At 42.6% G+C, this 17128-nt stretch overlaps 1 protein-coding gene and 1 long non-coding RNA gene across 14 annotated transcripts in view; one reads left to right on the forward strand and one right to left on the reverse strand.

The window, feature by feature from the left end:
* LOC139756572 (homeotic protein ultrabithorax-like) overlaps positions 1 to 17128 on the forward strand; it is an 821256-nt gene that overhangs the window by 665308 nt on the left and 138820 nt on the right. The gene's annotated exons all lie outside the window — the stretch shown is intronic.
* Positions 1 to 17128, reverse strand: part of LOC139756573 (uncharacterized) — a 117989-nt gene that overhangs the window by 61873 nt on the left and 38988 nt on the right. For both annotated transcript variants that reach the window (XR_011714388.1, XR_011714387.1), the window contains exon 2: positions 4081 to 4316. This is a non-coding gene — a long non-coding RNA (uncharacterized lncRNA). The remainder of the gene's footprint in view (positions 1 to 4080; positions 4317 to 17128) is intronic.

Raw genomic sequence — 17128 nt, forward strand, 5'->3', positions numbered from 1 at the left:
CAGTTTAATTTATGAGATTTTTTTTTCTTCTTCTTCTCCTCTGTCTTTTATCTTCTTTTTTTTTGTGTGGTGTACTTCCAGAATGGCACTTTCCTCTTACCGCTGGATTTGTACAGTATGCAGGTATGTATTTCACATATCATTTGAAAAGGAGTATATGCATTTGCCTCTCTCTCTCTCTCTCTCTCTCTCTCTCTCTCTCTCTCTCTCTCTCTCTCTCTCTCTCTCTCTCTCTCTCTATATATATATATATATATGTATGTGTGTGTGTGTGTGTGTGTGTGTGTGTGTGTGTGTGTGTGTGTGTGTGTATATATGTATATATACATAGATAGATACATGCATGTAAACATACATATATACGACACTTGCATTCAATGACCCTATTTTTCTTGGCAAGGAGGAGAAGGTAGGACCCTCGTTGTGGCAACAGTGTGGGGGCCTGGTAACCATGACAACCAGGGTGGCGGCAGGCGGGCCGACACGTCCAGACATGTCAGGAGGAGCGGCTGCGACTGACAGCCCAATTTTACCCCAGGATCCGTCCTCCCCGCAACTTTCCACGAATTCTTCTTTCTGGGGGTTACCTCTTTTTTTTTTTCTATCTGGGGGAGGAAGAAAGGAAGGGGAATGGGGGTTGGTTACACACTTCTCTCTCTCTCTCTCTCTCTCTCTCTCTCTCTCTCTCTCTCTCTCTCTCTCTCTCTGGGGTTACCTTTTTCTCCGAGGGTGAGAGGGGTCTGTCTCTGTCTGTCTGTCTCTCTATAGGGTTACTTTTTCTGTGTAGAATGGGGGTCTCTCTCTCTCTCTCTCTCTCTCTGGGGCTTATTTTCTTCAGTTGGTTTCTCTGATCACCTGTCATATTATCATAAGCCATAAGAAAAGGTCTACCTCAACCCAAAGTTGACTCAAAGCCAAAACAGTGGGATAAAAAAAGGAGAAAACAAAAAAGCATCAGACGAAACAGACTGCAAAAGTAGTCTCTACAAGTTTCTTATTGTCTTTTGTGTGTGTGAGTGTGTGTGCATAATCTATTCCTTTTGTCTTTTTCTCTTTTTTCCTGTCATCATAGAAAACTTAGAGGGTAAGGTTTCTATCTCTTAATCAAATACCTTTTTTCTGATATGTCTATATGATCTGCACACACTTACACACATTCTGTCATGAATTTGATCATTTTCCTACTTTCGTATCAGTGGTACTCGAATCTTTGTTGTAATTGCTCATTTACTATACATCAAAGTCCTTATCTATGTGTCTGATTACCGAGTCATTCATCTTCATCAGTCACTTAGATAATCATATCTATCTATATGATTTTCCTTCTTCTAATCCAGTCACTTTCCTTGATCTCTTCCATTTGCTTTATACTTCGTCTCAACAACTACCATTTCTGTATTCTTCATGTGCAAATGTAGATATCAGCCTGTATCATTCTATCTAAGCTTCTACATACATTAAGATACTCTACCACCTCACATAGGTAGGCCCCACATACATAAAATTTCAACCTCTATACACCCACCATATAAACCGACAATCCCCTATCCCCTCCACCTAAACCAACACCACTAAAGGCTCTCCAGATAAACCAATACTTCTTCCAATACCCTACCTTCACATAAACCAACACTCCTTCCATAAGAAAAACTCTATATAAACCAACACTCCCTCTAAATCCCCCTCTACATAAACCAACACTCCCTGAAAGCCTCTTCCACATAAACCAACAATCCTTCTAAAAATACCCTTTTGCCTCACAGAAACCAACACACCCTCCAGATTTCCCCTTGCTCCACATAAACAAACCCTCCCTCCAAAATTTCCCCTTGCTCCACAGGAACCAACGCTCCCTCCAAAAAAAAAAAAAAATCTCCCTCTAAAGCCTTCCTCAGTCAAGCTAGCATTCCTCCCCTTTTTCTTATTACGTGTAGTGGGAGTTGAGGAGGGAGAGGAGGAGAAGGAGGAAGGGGGGGTCTCCATAAATCGCGAGTTCTCCAGCTTCGCGAGCTCCTTAATATGACGAGAGTGCCAGAGGAAGTGCCACTCTGCTGTCTCCTTGTGGCCCTCCCCCAGTGCAAGAGGAGAGAACTACTACCTCCCTCCCTCCCTCCCTCACCCCTGTCTGTCCTTCTCCTCCCCATCTTCCTCCTCCTCCTCCTCCTCCCGTTCCACAGAGAACTCCTTCCTCCTCCTCTTCCTCCTCTTCCTCCCACCGCATTCCCGCAAGTGCCACAGTGACGACCCTTCTCTCTCTCTCTCTCTCTCTCTCTCTCTCTCTCTCTCTCTCTCTCTCTCTCTCTCTCTCTCTCTCTCTCTCTCTCTCTCTCTCTCTCTCTCTCTCCCCCTCACATCCCCACCCTCAAGTACCACATGACCCCCTCCCTCCCTCCCTCCTCTTCTCCAGTGCCACCAAGCCGCCTCCCGCCCCTTCTCCCAACCCCCAGCCTTTCTCCCCCACTCCCCCTTCCTCCTCAGCGTCACCAACACCAAGGTTATGAATATTGAGATGATATTTCATTTTCTATCCCCTCCTCTGGTCGCCTTTTCTTTGTTTTTTCTCTGTGTCGCATCTTTATTGCCAGAATTTCTTGTTCTGTGTTCTGATTCTTTGAGTTCTTTTATTGTCTTTCGTTACTCTCTCTTGTTGATTTGGTTTAATACCTATTTCTAAGGCAGGTTTTAAGTGTTGTCTTTTTTATTCTTATACGTCTGCATCCTTATCTAAACATACATATATATATATATATATATATACACTTCCTCAAACATAAGTGTACACACCCTTGACTATATACACAAACTATAGATATATTGCTGTACAAATTCATACACAAATTTGGCTATACACAATGTAAGAACATACCTATAACTATAAATATATTGCTGTACAAATGCATACACAAATTTGGCTATACACAAGTACAGACATACCTGGCCATACACACATAGACACATGAATTGCAACAGACGCACAGGACATACACACATCCATTCATTCATAACTCTTGAATCAATAGATTCATTATTTTCTTCGAATCTCCTGACTTGGAATTACCCTTAGATGCAAATCTATCTCTCTATATCTAGTCCTCCTATCTATCTTCCTATAACCCTTCCCACCCACCCACGTATGCTATATTAGAAAAAAAAAAAAAACCATGACTTGAGATGTTAAACCACTTAAACCCACTTATATAAACCCGACACTCCTCGATTTGTTCTCCATCCCCCGGCACCCTCAATTATAAACCCGAACATAAATGCTTTATCGCTGCTGAATGGCAATAACCTCGCCCCCCTGCCTGCCTTAAAGAAATTTATTCCAACTTAAGATTGCCAGCGCTCATCAATTTCTCTCCCTCCCTTACCTCCCTTCCTCCCTTCCTCTCTCTCTCGCCTCAAAGTATAATACTTATTACGATTTAGAACCGTTTTTGGCGGGTGTTTCACATGGACACGTTGACATAGACACTGACATTAACATAGACACATAGACACAAACATTAACATAGACATAGACACAGACACGTAGACACAAACACTGACATAGACATAAACACAGACATAGTCATAGACTTAGACATAGACAGAAACATAGATATAGATCCCCTCCACCTCAAGATATAAAACGAATCACGATTTAAAAGAAAAAAAAAGAAAACGTTTTGCGGGGGGGAAGAGAGGAAGTGGGGGGGGGGGGTGCGGTCTTTTCCGTGTATATACATTTTCTGACTTTTTGGGATGCTGGTGGCGGAGTGGAATGGGGGGGGATGGGGGGACCCCTCATGATTTATGGCCTCTGGACGCGTTGGACTGAAACTTCCAGGGGCCTTCAGATTCCGTCAAGCAAAAAGCCAGGCACGGGGGTGGGGTGGGGTTGTGGGAGACAGTGCAGAGGGTAAATTGTAAAATCATTAAGAGGTTCGGATTACCACACAGACAGAGGATGACGTCAGAAAAAAAAAGGCACCTGTGACTTGATGAAGTCATCCCCTTCCTCCAGGGGCGTTGTGAAAAACGCAATGATTGTTTGTGAGAGACTCGAAGAAGTTACTGAAAGAACCAGATTCTTTTTACCTTTCTTTACTTCATCTTCTTCCTCCATCTTCTTTCTTCTTTTTCTTCTACTTCTTCTTCTTCGTCTTCTTCCTCTTCTTCTTCCTCTTCTTCTTCATCTTTTTCTTCTTTTTCTTCTTCTTCATCTTCTTTTTCTTCTTCTTCTTTATCCTCTTCTTCATCTTCTTCTTCTTCTTCTTCTTCTTCTTCTTCTTCCTCTTCTTCTTCTTCATTTTTTTCCTCTTTTTCTTCATCTTCTTCTTGTTTATGAGAAAGACAAGATAATACAATGAGTAAAACTCACATAATCATGAAACTTTTGCTGTCATAATTATGTTAAGCTATGGAAGAAAATGATGATTCCTCCGTTAATGTAATAGAAAAAAGGATATATATATGTATATATATATATATATATATATATATATATATATATATATATATATATGTATATATATATATATATATATATATATATATATATATATATATATATATATATATATATATATATATATATATGTATATATATGAAAGGAACAAGGAATATCAAAAATGAATAAGAAAAATTCAGAACAGTGAAATATTTTACCTTGAAAAATTTCATATTTCAGAAAAAAATAATATATATTTCATGTGCAAATAGATCTTGCCAAATATAAAAAAATATCTTTTTCTATAATATCACCCACCTTCCTCTCTATAACTCTCTAGACGACATTGATTAACAGTCGTTAAGCATCAAGACTTTTTGTTTTGAAAAAAAGACAAAAAAAAAAAAAGAAAAAGCACAGGGCAGCTGACACGATCAATTGTGTAAGGTTAACAATGGGGTCAATTGAGAGGCATCTGTCTTAAACAGCCGACCCACAAGTAACCAATATACTCCACCTTTCCCCTCCTTTATCATCGCAGTTTACTATTCCTCGAGCACGACGATACGAATCCTTGAGCGCGACAGTACGTTCCTCCTGCACTGTGGCACGAACCTTGAGGACGACGGTACGATTCTTCAGCACAACGGTACGATCCTTGAGTGCGACGGTACGATCCTTGAGTGCGACGGTACGATGCTTGAGTAAGACGGTACGACGATCCATGAGTAAGACGGTACGATGCTTGAGTAAGACGGTACGATTATTGGTTACGACGGGTAACGATTGAGTACGATGGTACGATGCTTGAGCACGACGGTACGATGCTTGAGTACGGCGTTAAGATCCTCGAGCACGACGGTACGATCCTTGAATGCAACCATGCGATCCTTGATAACAACGACTCGACCTTAAGATATGATGACATGACCTTTGATCTGACCCTCAAGGTTGAGGTCAAAGGTTAAGCCATCATAACGAAGGGATTTTTCATCTAATGTTTTCTCTAATCTTATTCTATTCTAGCCGTACGTATATATATATATTCGTTTTTCCTTCTAATATCGATAGCTTCGCTTTCAGTTCGATTTTTCTTATCTCTCTTATCAACATGAGATTGCGTCCCTTTCTGGCACAAGTGTTCGTCTAGTTACAATATGACATCAGCTCCCTCCTATATCTTGAAATGACAGGCCATGTAATCCCTTCCCTCAATTTTGCATATCAAGTGTTTCAGAATTCTTTCTTAGTTGTTAACTTCAATAATGATTGCTAGTGACTATATTCCTAACATCCATGGGCACCCCGCTGTCTGATAAGAGAGAGAGAGAGAGAAGATGCTTAAGACACTGTGACTTCGACTCGTTCTTCCACAACAGATAGAGCAACTTGACAAGTGCTCCTGGAGAGGGTGTCTGACTACACACACACACACACACACACACACACACACACACACATATACACACGTACACACACACAAACACACACACCATCATTTGTCATCATCATTCTCTCCTCTGCCTTATGCTTCTTCTGGTCTATGTTTATTTATCAACCCCCCCTCTCTCTCTAGGCCTTTTCGACGTCTTTGACATTTCATGTGTTAATATTTCAAACTGCTGGTCAGCTGTTTCGTGTCCCTCCAGTAGCGTTACATCATTAAATGAATATAATGATTTACATTTCAAGTTTTAATGCAAGTAACATTAAAAAAACACGTAACTTTTCCCTGAAAATCCTAGAATCATATGCTGTTCCTCCTCCTCCCCCTCCTCCTGCTCCTCCTCCTCCCCTTCCTCCTCCTCCTCCTCCTCCTCCTCCCTCCGTCGCTCGCTATCTATTTGGAAGCCCTCGTTTTCGTCACTTGATTTATGTGACCCGATGAAGGTTCCAATGTTTTTCTTATCGCCTCTCGCGGTGGTTGGAACTTTCGCTGTGGAATTTAGTGGCCTCTACAATTCCATTTTTCTCGTGGACCGTATATTCTATTTCCCGTGCGTCCTTTTCCCACGTTAATAAACCAGCGCAAAAATCTTCTCTAAGACAGAAAAGAAAAAACTTTGCACGTCGTCCCTGGCAATTGCTATCTGCATTCTCTGGTTCCCGTTTGTCTTTCGGGTTCTTTAGCCAAACGCCATCTCTGGGAAGAAATGTAACCTCGTCTTGAGGCCGCATTTCTCAGAAGGCGACCTCTCGCCCCGATACACATGGAGTGGGGAGGAGGATGGGGGGCCATTACCTCCATTCCCCACCCACCCCTTTAGTAACATCTCTGTTATTATATAGACAACGCCAGGTATGTGACACAAGCGCACAAAGGGCATTATCTCTCCTCCTCGATCTCTAGCGACTTTGGTACGCTTGTCACCGACGCACAAGGACGATCTAGAGCCTTTGAAGGATACGACTTATAGCAGTTCAGTAGGAAGACACGTATTTGTCATTTTCGGTCTACAGGTAGAGGTAATTAGGGTCATTTTTCATGATTTGTACCACTTAGAGTGATCCTGATTACATTACTCTCCATTAGCCCGGACAGACGTGTTAGTAATTACAGATGCTCGATAGAAATTAATTCTTTGACTGGGAGTACTTGTTGTGAGTGTTAAGGAACGTATTCTTGTGGGGGAGTTTACAGAATGGGGAGAAGAAGGGAGCAGGGTTGGGGGGAGATAGTTTAAACTGGGGTAAGTGGTGGTAGGAGAAAGGGAGAGGCATGGGATAACGAAAGGAAAAGTCTTTTGGGGGAGTTATATGTAGGGTGGTTATGTCTTAGGGACATACGTTGTTCCTCTGTGGGTTATGATGGGAGGATGAATGTCTTTGGTGAAGAGTTTTAAGGGTTTTAGGCGGAGAAGCAAGTAAAAGGAAGCATGAGGCTTGATAAGTACAACTGGACGATCAATCAAGAAGATTGTTTTCCTATTACGGATGTGTTTGGACAACCTGGGAGTTAGAGAGAATGGGGTAGTTTAGTAGAAGCTTGGTTGTTAGGGAGATTGGGGTATGTTTAGGGGCAATCTGGGTCTTAGGGAGAATGGGGTATTTATGGCTAACTTCGGTGTTAAAGAGAATGGGGTGTTTAGGGGAACTTTAGGTGTTAGGACCAATGGACAGGGTTGTTAGGGAACGTGTGGTTGTTGAGGAGAAAAGATCAGAAAGAATATGCATTGCAAAGTGAGAGTGCAAAGAAAGCAATTGAGGAAGATGAGTGAGTAATCCAAAACATGATTATTAAAGACAGAAAGTAAGAAAAAATCATGAGATAGAATGAGAGACTTGTGAGTGAGAGAAAGGGTGAGGGAGAATGATAAAGTTGACAAAGGTTTGATAATGATGTCGAAGATTGGTGGAAAAGATTTTGGAAGGAGAAGAAAAGAAGAAGGGACGGGAAAGAGAGATAGAAATAGAGATAGATAGATAGATAGAGAGAGAGAGAGAGAGAGAGAGAGAGAGAGAGAGAGAGAGAGAGAGAGAGAGAGAGAGAGAGAGAGAGAGAGAGAGAGAGAGAGAGAGAGTAGAGGGAACGAAGGTGGTTTGCGTCAATGACCCTTGAGGAAAAAAACGTGCTCTCCACCCAACCAACTCTTTCGAACCATCGCTTTTGCCCCTTTGTTGGCGAAGGCTTCAAGCGCGTGTGGTTTGAAACCTGAATTAATTTGTCAGATCACAACCGCTATTTTTTTTTCTCTTTTTTTTTTAGTTAAAGTTTCTTAATCACTGAGAAACTCGGGACGGCATGCTTCGTTCATCGACTTGTGCAGGGGAACCGCCAAAGCCTGGTGCTCGTAGTCTCTGTTGCGATGGGTAGAGAGAGTCACTCTCACAGTTTGCCTTTGGTTTGAAGAAGAGGAAGAAGAAGGGGAGGAGGAGAGGAAGAGGAGTTTAGATGAGGGATATGCCTGAAGAAGATGGCGGAGCTTAGTTTTAGTTTTTAAGTTAAAGGAGAAAGGGGATTCTAGATAAGAGTTGTGCTTGAAGAGAAATAGGGAGCTTAGATGAGCGTGTTCTTGAAGAAGATGGGGGAGATTAATGAGGGTTGTGCCATAAGAAGAGGGGGAGCTTAGATGAAGGTATGCTTGAAAAAAATCGGGAGTTTAGATGAGGGTGTACCTGAAGAAGATGGGGAGTTTAGATGAGGTTATATATGAAGGTAATGGGTGGTTTAAATGAAAACGTACTTGAAGAAAATGAGAAGTTTAGACGAAGATGTACCTGAAGAAGATGGAGAGTTTAGAACGAAGTAGTACCTGCTGAAGATGATATTTGGTTGAAGGTTTACCTAAAGAAGATTGGGGAAGCTTAGATGAGGTTTACCTGATGAAAGATCTTAAAGATGACATAAGAAAGATGAAGGTGAGGATATTGATGAAAATGGAGGAAGACTGATAAATCATGAGAATCATTTTGATGGAAGAGGACATGGAAAAGAAAGAGTGATTGAAGAAGAAGGAGCTAACTCTGTAGATGGACATTATAAATGCGATGATTTCTATAGTAATACAAGAAAATCCAGACCATAGTGAAGAATCAAGAGTGACTCCAAAGAATGAAATAGACAAAATTACTAACATAACTCCTGGTCAAAAAATATTTTTGTAGGGGAAAAGTATACTAAATACTTCTAAATACTTGAAACATAATAAAGAAACAAGTGAAACTCTCAAAATGAAACAGATAGCTATAGATTTATATATAGACAAGATACTTATCAATGAAAATGTTTGTGACAGTGAAAAATAATACAATACAAAGATAACTTTGATGAGCAAGCGTGTGGTAAATACTTCAAGATATTTGGGACATGGATCGACCGACTATACACACGAGGAAATAAACTCTTCCTAAAACATAAAATTCTCTGTAGCTAAATTATTTTCTTTCTTTTTTGGGAGTAAAGATCACGCCAAAGTCATTCCTTGCTCAGCATTCCGCGAGGAGCTTCTGTGTGTGTGTGTGTGTGTGTGTGTGTGTGTGTCTGTATAAAAATACAGCAACAATTAACACGATTACTCTCTCCGCTCCGCATCCGGATGTCGGCAAATTAAGCTTCATAAAATCGCCGGAAACGAGGCGTTAAGGGAACTATTATTATCGGAGGGGAAGCACCACCCGCCAGTCCGGGGAATTATGAATGCAAAGTAAAAGTAAAAGAAAAAAAAAGATTCTGTAGCCTGTTGCTCGTCTCGGTTTTCGTCTGACCCACCATAGCTCATCGTTAGGCATTTCTTTCTTGTGTGTGTGTGAGAGAGAGAGAGAGAGAGAGAGAGAGAGAGAGAGAGAGAGAGAGAGAGAGAGAGAGAGAGAGAGAGAGAGAGAGAGAGAGAGAGAGAGGGGGCCTAGGCTTACACGTAAAGATATCTTTATTGGCATTAAATTTGCTCCTCCGTTTTTTGCCCTCCATGGTGTGAGAACCGTCTAGGTTATGGGGTCCACCTTGTCACCCTCCTGTGTCGGTTTACTGTACTCACTGTACGCTTTATATTGCCTCCTTGCCTCCACCTACCTTCTTCTCCCCTGTTATGTACCCTCCACCCACCCACACCATCCTCTGAATAGCTATCGCCCTCCTATATCGACGCAATGTGCTCACTGTACGCTCTTATGTTTCCCTCCACCTATCTTCTGCTGCTGGCCTCTTAGCCAACACGATGACAGAAACGCTTTGTGTTTGGGATGCTCAGACGAGTAAAAACTTTTACATTAGTTAAATTTCACAGCGATGAGAAAGCTCAAGAAGCTCTTAAGTAGCCTTAAGTAGGATTAAAGGAACTTTAGATTAGAGATCTCTAGTGGTAAGTGGAACTCAAATATCATTACCATATCATAAGTATGTTAAGTCATGTTTAAGTAAGATCAGAGAAGAACACAAAGTAACGCAATGTACCATTAGATGGGTTAGGAGGCAGAGTAATTAACATGAGCTGAGGTGGATTTTGATGAAATTTGATGCTAAATGATAAGTGACAATAGTAACATTAACAGACATTTGAAACGCACATGTAGCAGATTAGAAGAGTAATGAACGGTAGGTAACTTGCAGTAGGTAGCATGCGTTTGAACCTTTTTGGCCACACACCCACACACACCAACACACACATACACACACACACACATACACACACACACACACACACACACACACACACACACACACACACACACACACACACACACACACACACACAATGATTACGTATCTGTGAGGTACAGAGAGAGGGATTTCTCCACTATTACGGCCCCAGTTCATGAGGAACTTAAAGAGTTGGGGCCCTGATGATATAGAATTTCATTCCCTTGTCGCAGAAATAGGAAATTACAAATAGGTAGCAACAGAGAGAGAGAGAGAGAGAGAGAGAGAGAGAGAGAGAGAGAGAGAGAGAGAGAGAGAGAGAGAGAGAGAGAGAGAGAGAGAGAGAGAGAAGACGGGAGAAAACGCAAGAGACGCTACAAATCCAAGGAACGAGGAAACAAAAGAGGTAACGCAAGAAGACCAGCTCCTTCGTCAACGCCTTCTTCAGCAGTGCCATACGCAGCCGGGCGTCCGTGCGTGCTCGGTGGAAATAAAATACCTCAAGATGAAGCCTTAGGTTGCATCAACTAGCCCTGATTATCACGCAAATTATATAGCATTACGAGCCACTCATAATAGAAAAATCCAGGGTTGTGTGTGTATGTGTATGTGTGTGTGCGTGTAGTTGTTGTCTTGATGTACAACCTCGGCCAATTGCCCCCCTTGTGTGAGGGGTGATAGACTTGTCGATGAAAGATTCACCATAAAGATAGATATTTGCTAGTATACTGCTCAAAGTGAGGTAGGGAAAAACACTTACACTAGTGCCACCCCCCTCCTCTCCCATTTTTTTATGAGCTAGTATCTCAAGGAGGTGAAGGGACGTGTGTGTGTGTGTGTGTGTGTGTGTGTGTGTGTGTGTGTGTGTGTGTGTGTGTGTGTGTGGTGTATTTGCGGATTAAGAGGGAGAGGAACGCCTGTGTAGTTAGGGGTTTTTGTGTAGTGGGGTTTTTGTGCGGGGTTTCGATGTTTGTTTGGGATGTTTGTCTGGAGTGGGTTGTTTTTGCGTGTCTGTGCCTCTGGTTTTTCTTCTTTCTTTGCGCACACATGTTTGTGCGTCTTTTGCGCACTTACGTCTGACTCTCTCTCTCTCTCTGGTACAAGGGGATATATATCATTCCCTTGAGTAAGTCACCGCTTTCTTAGCTCTATCTGCGCGACTCAGATATACATTTCATATACTTCTTTCGTGTAAGTATATACATAATAATACTTTCTGTCGAAAGGCATATATTTGGAGGTACGAGGAGGCAAGGGCAGAACGTACAGTGGGTATGATGCATCGACATCGGAGGGTGACAGTTGAGCACGTGATCGCTTGAGGGGCACATGACTAGAAATAGATGGAGGAAAGCACAGTGTGTTTTGTATATCAACATTGGTGAAGGATAGGACGGCCCACATGTGTGCTCCAGGACACACGACCAATCGGAAGAGGGTTAGACTCACCGTTGATGGTGTTGAGATAAGAGAGGATACACATATTGTATGTTTAGAGAAACAGCGTTGACATTGTACACGGAAATATACACAGATATTAACAAGGAGGATTGTCCTTTACCATCAAGATTCATAATTCATAAAATACAGCATGCTTCCGAGACCCTGTATAGATAGAAGTCTTATATAAAGTATAGAATCAGACTTGACCAACCACGCATCATTCTCAGCCCTCGAAGCATGAGAGTTCACACACTCAGTTGGACTCGTGAGTAAATCTGTTCAAGATTTTATGAGTAAAAGGAGACTCATTACTTACCTTTTCCCTCTGTTGCCTCTTGGATCTCCCCGTCTCCCCAGTAAGTTTGTCAAGAGATGTGGGGTGCGTAGTTCGTGGTGGGGAGGAAGAGAGAGAGGGAGGGAACAGGAAAAGGAGGATGGTGGAGTTTCCCACCAAAGGAACGGGGAGTGGAACGGAAAGAGAGAAATGGAGAGGGAGAGAGAAGGGAGAGGGTCAGGAGTAATTGTAAGGAGACGAACACTTCCTGTATACATAATTGTGAGACTCAGGTCTCCATTTTTCCTGCTATAAAGTCGACATCATATAAACTGGAAGACAGAAATCAAGAAAAAGAAGAGAGAAAGAAAGTGAAAGAATGAATGAAGTTTCAGAAAACGGAATGGAATGTAGATAAGACAAAAAGAAAAAAGCGAGAGGGATCACAGAGAAAACTTCATGCAGGAAGGAACAGAAACAGACGAGGTGGAAGGAGCCGCAGAAGGGGAGAAGGGCGGTCGAGGTTAGCCTCATCCGTCAAGCAGTGACGTTCATGGCACTCCTAGTGACAGTAATGATGACGCCCTCCCACCACCTACCCTCTCCTTCCCTCCCTCCCTCTCTCCCTCCCTCCCTCCCTCCGTCTTCCTACCACATCATCCTTCCTCCCACCTTTCCTCCATCCATCTACCACTTCTCCGCCTCCCTTTCTCCATTTTATCATCTACCTTCCTCCATTTTATCATTCCTCTAACTTTTCTCTCCTTTCCTCCATCTATCTGCCACTATCCTTCCTTTCTCCATCCAGCTGATCCCTTCCTTTCTTCCTCTTCCTTCGCCTCCATCTTCCCTTTACTATTTTCTCCTTTCTCCAACAACCTCTCTCTCTCTCTCTCTCTCTCTCTCTCTCTCTCTCTCTCTCTCTCTCTCTCTCTCTCTCTCTCTCTCTCTCTCTCTCTCTCTCTCTCTCTCTCTCTCTCTCTCTCTCTCTTCCTACATTCCCCTTTCCTCATTTCTCTATCACATCCATTACGACCAAACCCTCCTTCTTCTTCTTCACCCTACGCTCCTTCTCTCTTTCTAGCTCCGTCCTGCTTGCTTCCTCTCCCTCCTCTTATCACGTACCCTCTTATTTCAACCCCCGCACTACCCGCCTCCATCCCTTGGCAGCAGAGAACATCAAGCCAAACATTGACACAGGGAGAAGACTGGCTGTTGTCTGGGCGGCTGTTTTGATACCGACCAGATTTTGATGTGGGACCTCACTCTATTTCTCGTTGCAATATCCAATCTATTTCATTCCTGGCTGTCTGTCTGTTTGTCTGTCTCTCTGTCTCCCTCTCTTTCTGCGGTGAGCGTGAGCGCTACACGCTAAGCACTGCTTCATGGCAAAAATCTCGTCGTAAGTACTGGTATATTGGCACTCTTTTCTTTCTTTCTTTCTTTCTTTCTTTCTTTCTTTCTTTCTTCTCTCTCTCTCTCTCTCTCTCTCTCTCTCTCTCTCTCTCTCTCTCTCTCTCTCTCTCTCTCTCTCTCTCTCTCTCTCTCTCTCTCTCTCTCTCTCTCTCTCTCTCTCTGAGCTATAGATTCCGCCCCCCCCCCCCTAATCGAACCAGGCAACCTTGATTGGCCAGGGTTTGGAGGGAGGGGAATGGGGGTAATGCGAGCGTGCAAAGCTTACAGGAGTATTACTCCAAGCTCAGATGTATGACTTGTCATCCTCTGTAACAGCTGACGCGGTCGCTCCTGCACGAGACGCTGACTCGCCTTCTCTTTGTTTACAGCCACTGAGCAATTACAGTTTTAATGTTGCTTCTCCTGCCTCTGATGGGGAAACTGCTGTTGTTGCTCCTGCTGCTGAATTAGCAGGGCTATTACCGCTGGTGTTCTTATATCTGTTTCTTCTTCTCTTTGAACAGCTGCTTTACTCATTTCCATAAATGCTTTCATTGATGTCGCGGAATTCCAGCGGCTGGAAATGATGGTACCGCTCTTACTGTTAGGGTGGTTGATGTTGTCACGGACTCCGATACCATTGTCGTTGCTACTTCTGCTATGTTACTATCATTATCGTCATCGCTGCTGCAGCTGCTGTTGCTGTTACTTCTTCTTCCTGCTTCACCGAGTTTACCCCAGCAGCATATGAAGACGTTTACCCCCGTCTCTTACAAGGGGCCCTTGAGGCTGGAGACATCCAGACGCTGTGTGAGAAAATCTTGAAGGCGCGTTTGATCGTCTGGAAGGCCCTCGAGATCTCCTTCTGTTGACGGATGGGGTTCTTGGTGTGTTCCAGGCCAATGCATGCATGAGGGAGTTGGGTAGGTGGGGAGGTGAATTGTGTCCCCGTACCATCGTCCTATTCCAGGGCAGCGACTAGTATTAGAAAGGTGGTAGCGATGAGGGGTATGCTTCGGTTATTGAGGAAGTAGTGGGTATTGGGGTTTTGTAGAACGTGGAAGAATGGGGGTGCTGAATGAAGAAAAAGAGTGGGAAAGGAGAATATCAATTCCAGATTGAAAGTAAGGACTGAAGTTGAGGCATGAAGGGTGATGTAAGGAAGTAAGGAAGGGTTGGAAGGACTGCGAGGGAAAGAAAGATGAGGGTAGGGAGAAAAGGAGTGCTAGGGCAGTGAAGATGATGCAAGGAAAGGAAAGGATGATAGTGCTATGAAAGCCAGAGAAATATAGGGTATGTGTGTTAGAAAGCAGAGAGTGGTGGATAATGGGCGATGGGAGATAGAGTACTAGGGTAGTTAGGATCACAGGACAGGTAAAGAAGAGGAAAGGAGAAATATGGTCCTACATATAAGGCCATAAAAAATGTGGTAGTTATGGAAAAAAAAAGTGTATAGGGAAGTGTAAATATAGCCTTTAGAGGTCCTAAATCCTTCATCCAATTACAGTTATTGTTTTTTTTTCACCCTATATCCTCCCTTGATTTGATCATACTGGTAATGCATACGATCAAACCCGTAATATATGTAATCGACTGCTTTATATCTACCTCCCGTATAATCATGGCTGACACTAGTAATCTATTTCTCTCTCTCCATCTACAGGTATGTGATGGATATCGCACTTTGAGTGACAGTGGTATGGATGACAGGTAATGTGACTTAGTGGATGTTTTTTGTCTTATTGGGTCTCTTTGCGAAGAGTTCCAACCACCTTCCCTTTCTTTCAAGGTCAAGGTGATGTTTACTCAGATAGAAATATATCTTTCCACTGAGTTAACTTTTTTCTTTTTTAGCTATTATGAGAAACAAAAGCTTAAGATCATCTAAGAAGCATTTTGTCCCTTCCTGAAATCAGAATAGTCTGATATGTAAAACGCTCTACGATCATACTTTTTGTAATACTACTCTGTACTATACATCAGTCAGATCAATCGCATATACTTTCTCCACTTTAGTAGAAACAGTGATTGAAACAAATACCAGCTTAATCTTTTCAAGAACAGGAAAAATAAGAACACTGATAAATTAATATTTCTTAATTTTCTTATGGGACAAGTTGATTATAGGTAATTTTATGTTTAAGTTTCATTTATCAGCTGAAATGAATATATAATGTGTATATCAATACGAAATGATGCTGAGAGCAGTAGGGTGTGTAAGTTACAAGTTTAAGAATTATTCAGTAAATCGTAAGTTATTAAAGTCTTATTGCCATTCCAATGGAGAGCTCTAGTGCATTGCAACATGTTTGTGTGTTGTGTGAGGGACTGGTGGAATACATTCATATATCTGTCGTAGTATGAGAAAGCCTCCGTCATGTATATAAAACGAGAGGAATGTATATGAAAAAGACGAAAATGAGGTTCAAGGATCAAGATCCTAATTGAAAGGGCTATATTAGTGCTTACTTTTCAAAATATGGATCGCTTTAATCTCTGTTGACTGATGACTTTCAGATAAAGCTACGCGATTTATTTGCCTTGGGCCCGGGTTAATTAGAATGTACAATTTACAATGATGATAAATATACTCGAGCTAAAAACACTCAGTATTTCATAGCACAGTTGAAGACTTCGTTGTGGTAGGCAGCTGGTAAAGATATCTTCCTTTTTTTGTCTTCATCAGATTTCAAATTGAATATCAGCGTCCATTTACTGGAAGCAAGATGGTCTAGGACTACGTTGCGCCGGAAGTGTAAGGAAAATGAAGCACGCCAAAGATTTCTTCGTCTGTTTCTTAGACGTGAGCGCAGAGGGACGGTCGCAATTTTGTGAACCCAAGAAATTATTCTTGTACACTCACGTCCGCCAGTGAGGCACTCTCAAGCCAGGTTGTACCGGGATGGTGTTGCTGGGAGACGTATGGACTACAGGAGCAATTTGCTATTACACACATCTTGGTATGGGGAGTTTATATGGAGGAAGTATACAAACTAGAACAAACATATGGGATATGTTAAGTATACACACACACACACACACACACACACACAAATAAACAAACATATATATACATATATATACATTTTGCATTGGGAATGCTAAAATATCTTTCTAATCATACTAAAATTGTTGCTTGTTCAGCACTGCTGGCCAAAGGTATCTTTTACTAGTTATAATTAGGAACTTCGCACATTTTTTCTCCCCTCCTATTTTTTCACGCACGGGTAAATGTTTTATTTCGGGTGTCAGCTGCGCTGGTCTTTGTGGGGGCGTCAGCTGCACTGGTCCCTGTGGGGGCGTCAGCTCCCCCACTGGTTCTCTGGGCGGCTGACGACGAGAGGCTGACGTCGGCTGGCTGGCTGGCTGGCTGGCTGGCTGGCTGGCTGGCTCTCTAGTTGGCTGGAGGTCCCTACGCTGGTCGCCTGAGGAGCGTTGAGAGGTTACAACCATAAATATTAAGGGGGAAAGGTCTCCCTTGACAGGCAGCTACCCCCCTACCCTCGG

The sequence above is a fragment of the Panulirus ornatus genome, chromosome 22 (genome assembly GCF_036320965.1).
Source record: "Panulirus ornatus isolate Po-2019 chromosome 22, ASM3632096v1, whole genome shotgun sequence".
NCBI lineage: Eukaryota > Metazoa > Arthropoda > Malacostraca > Decapoda > Palinuridae > Panulirus > Panulirus ornatus.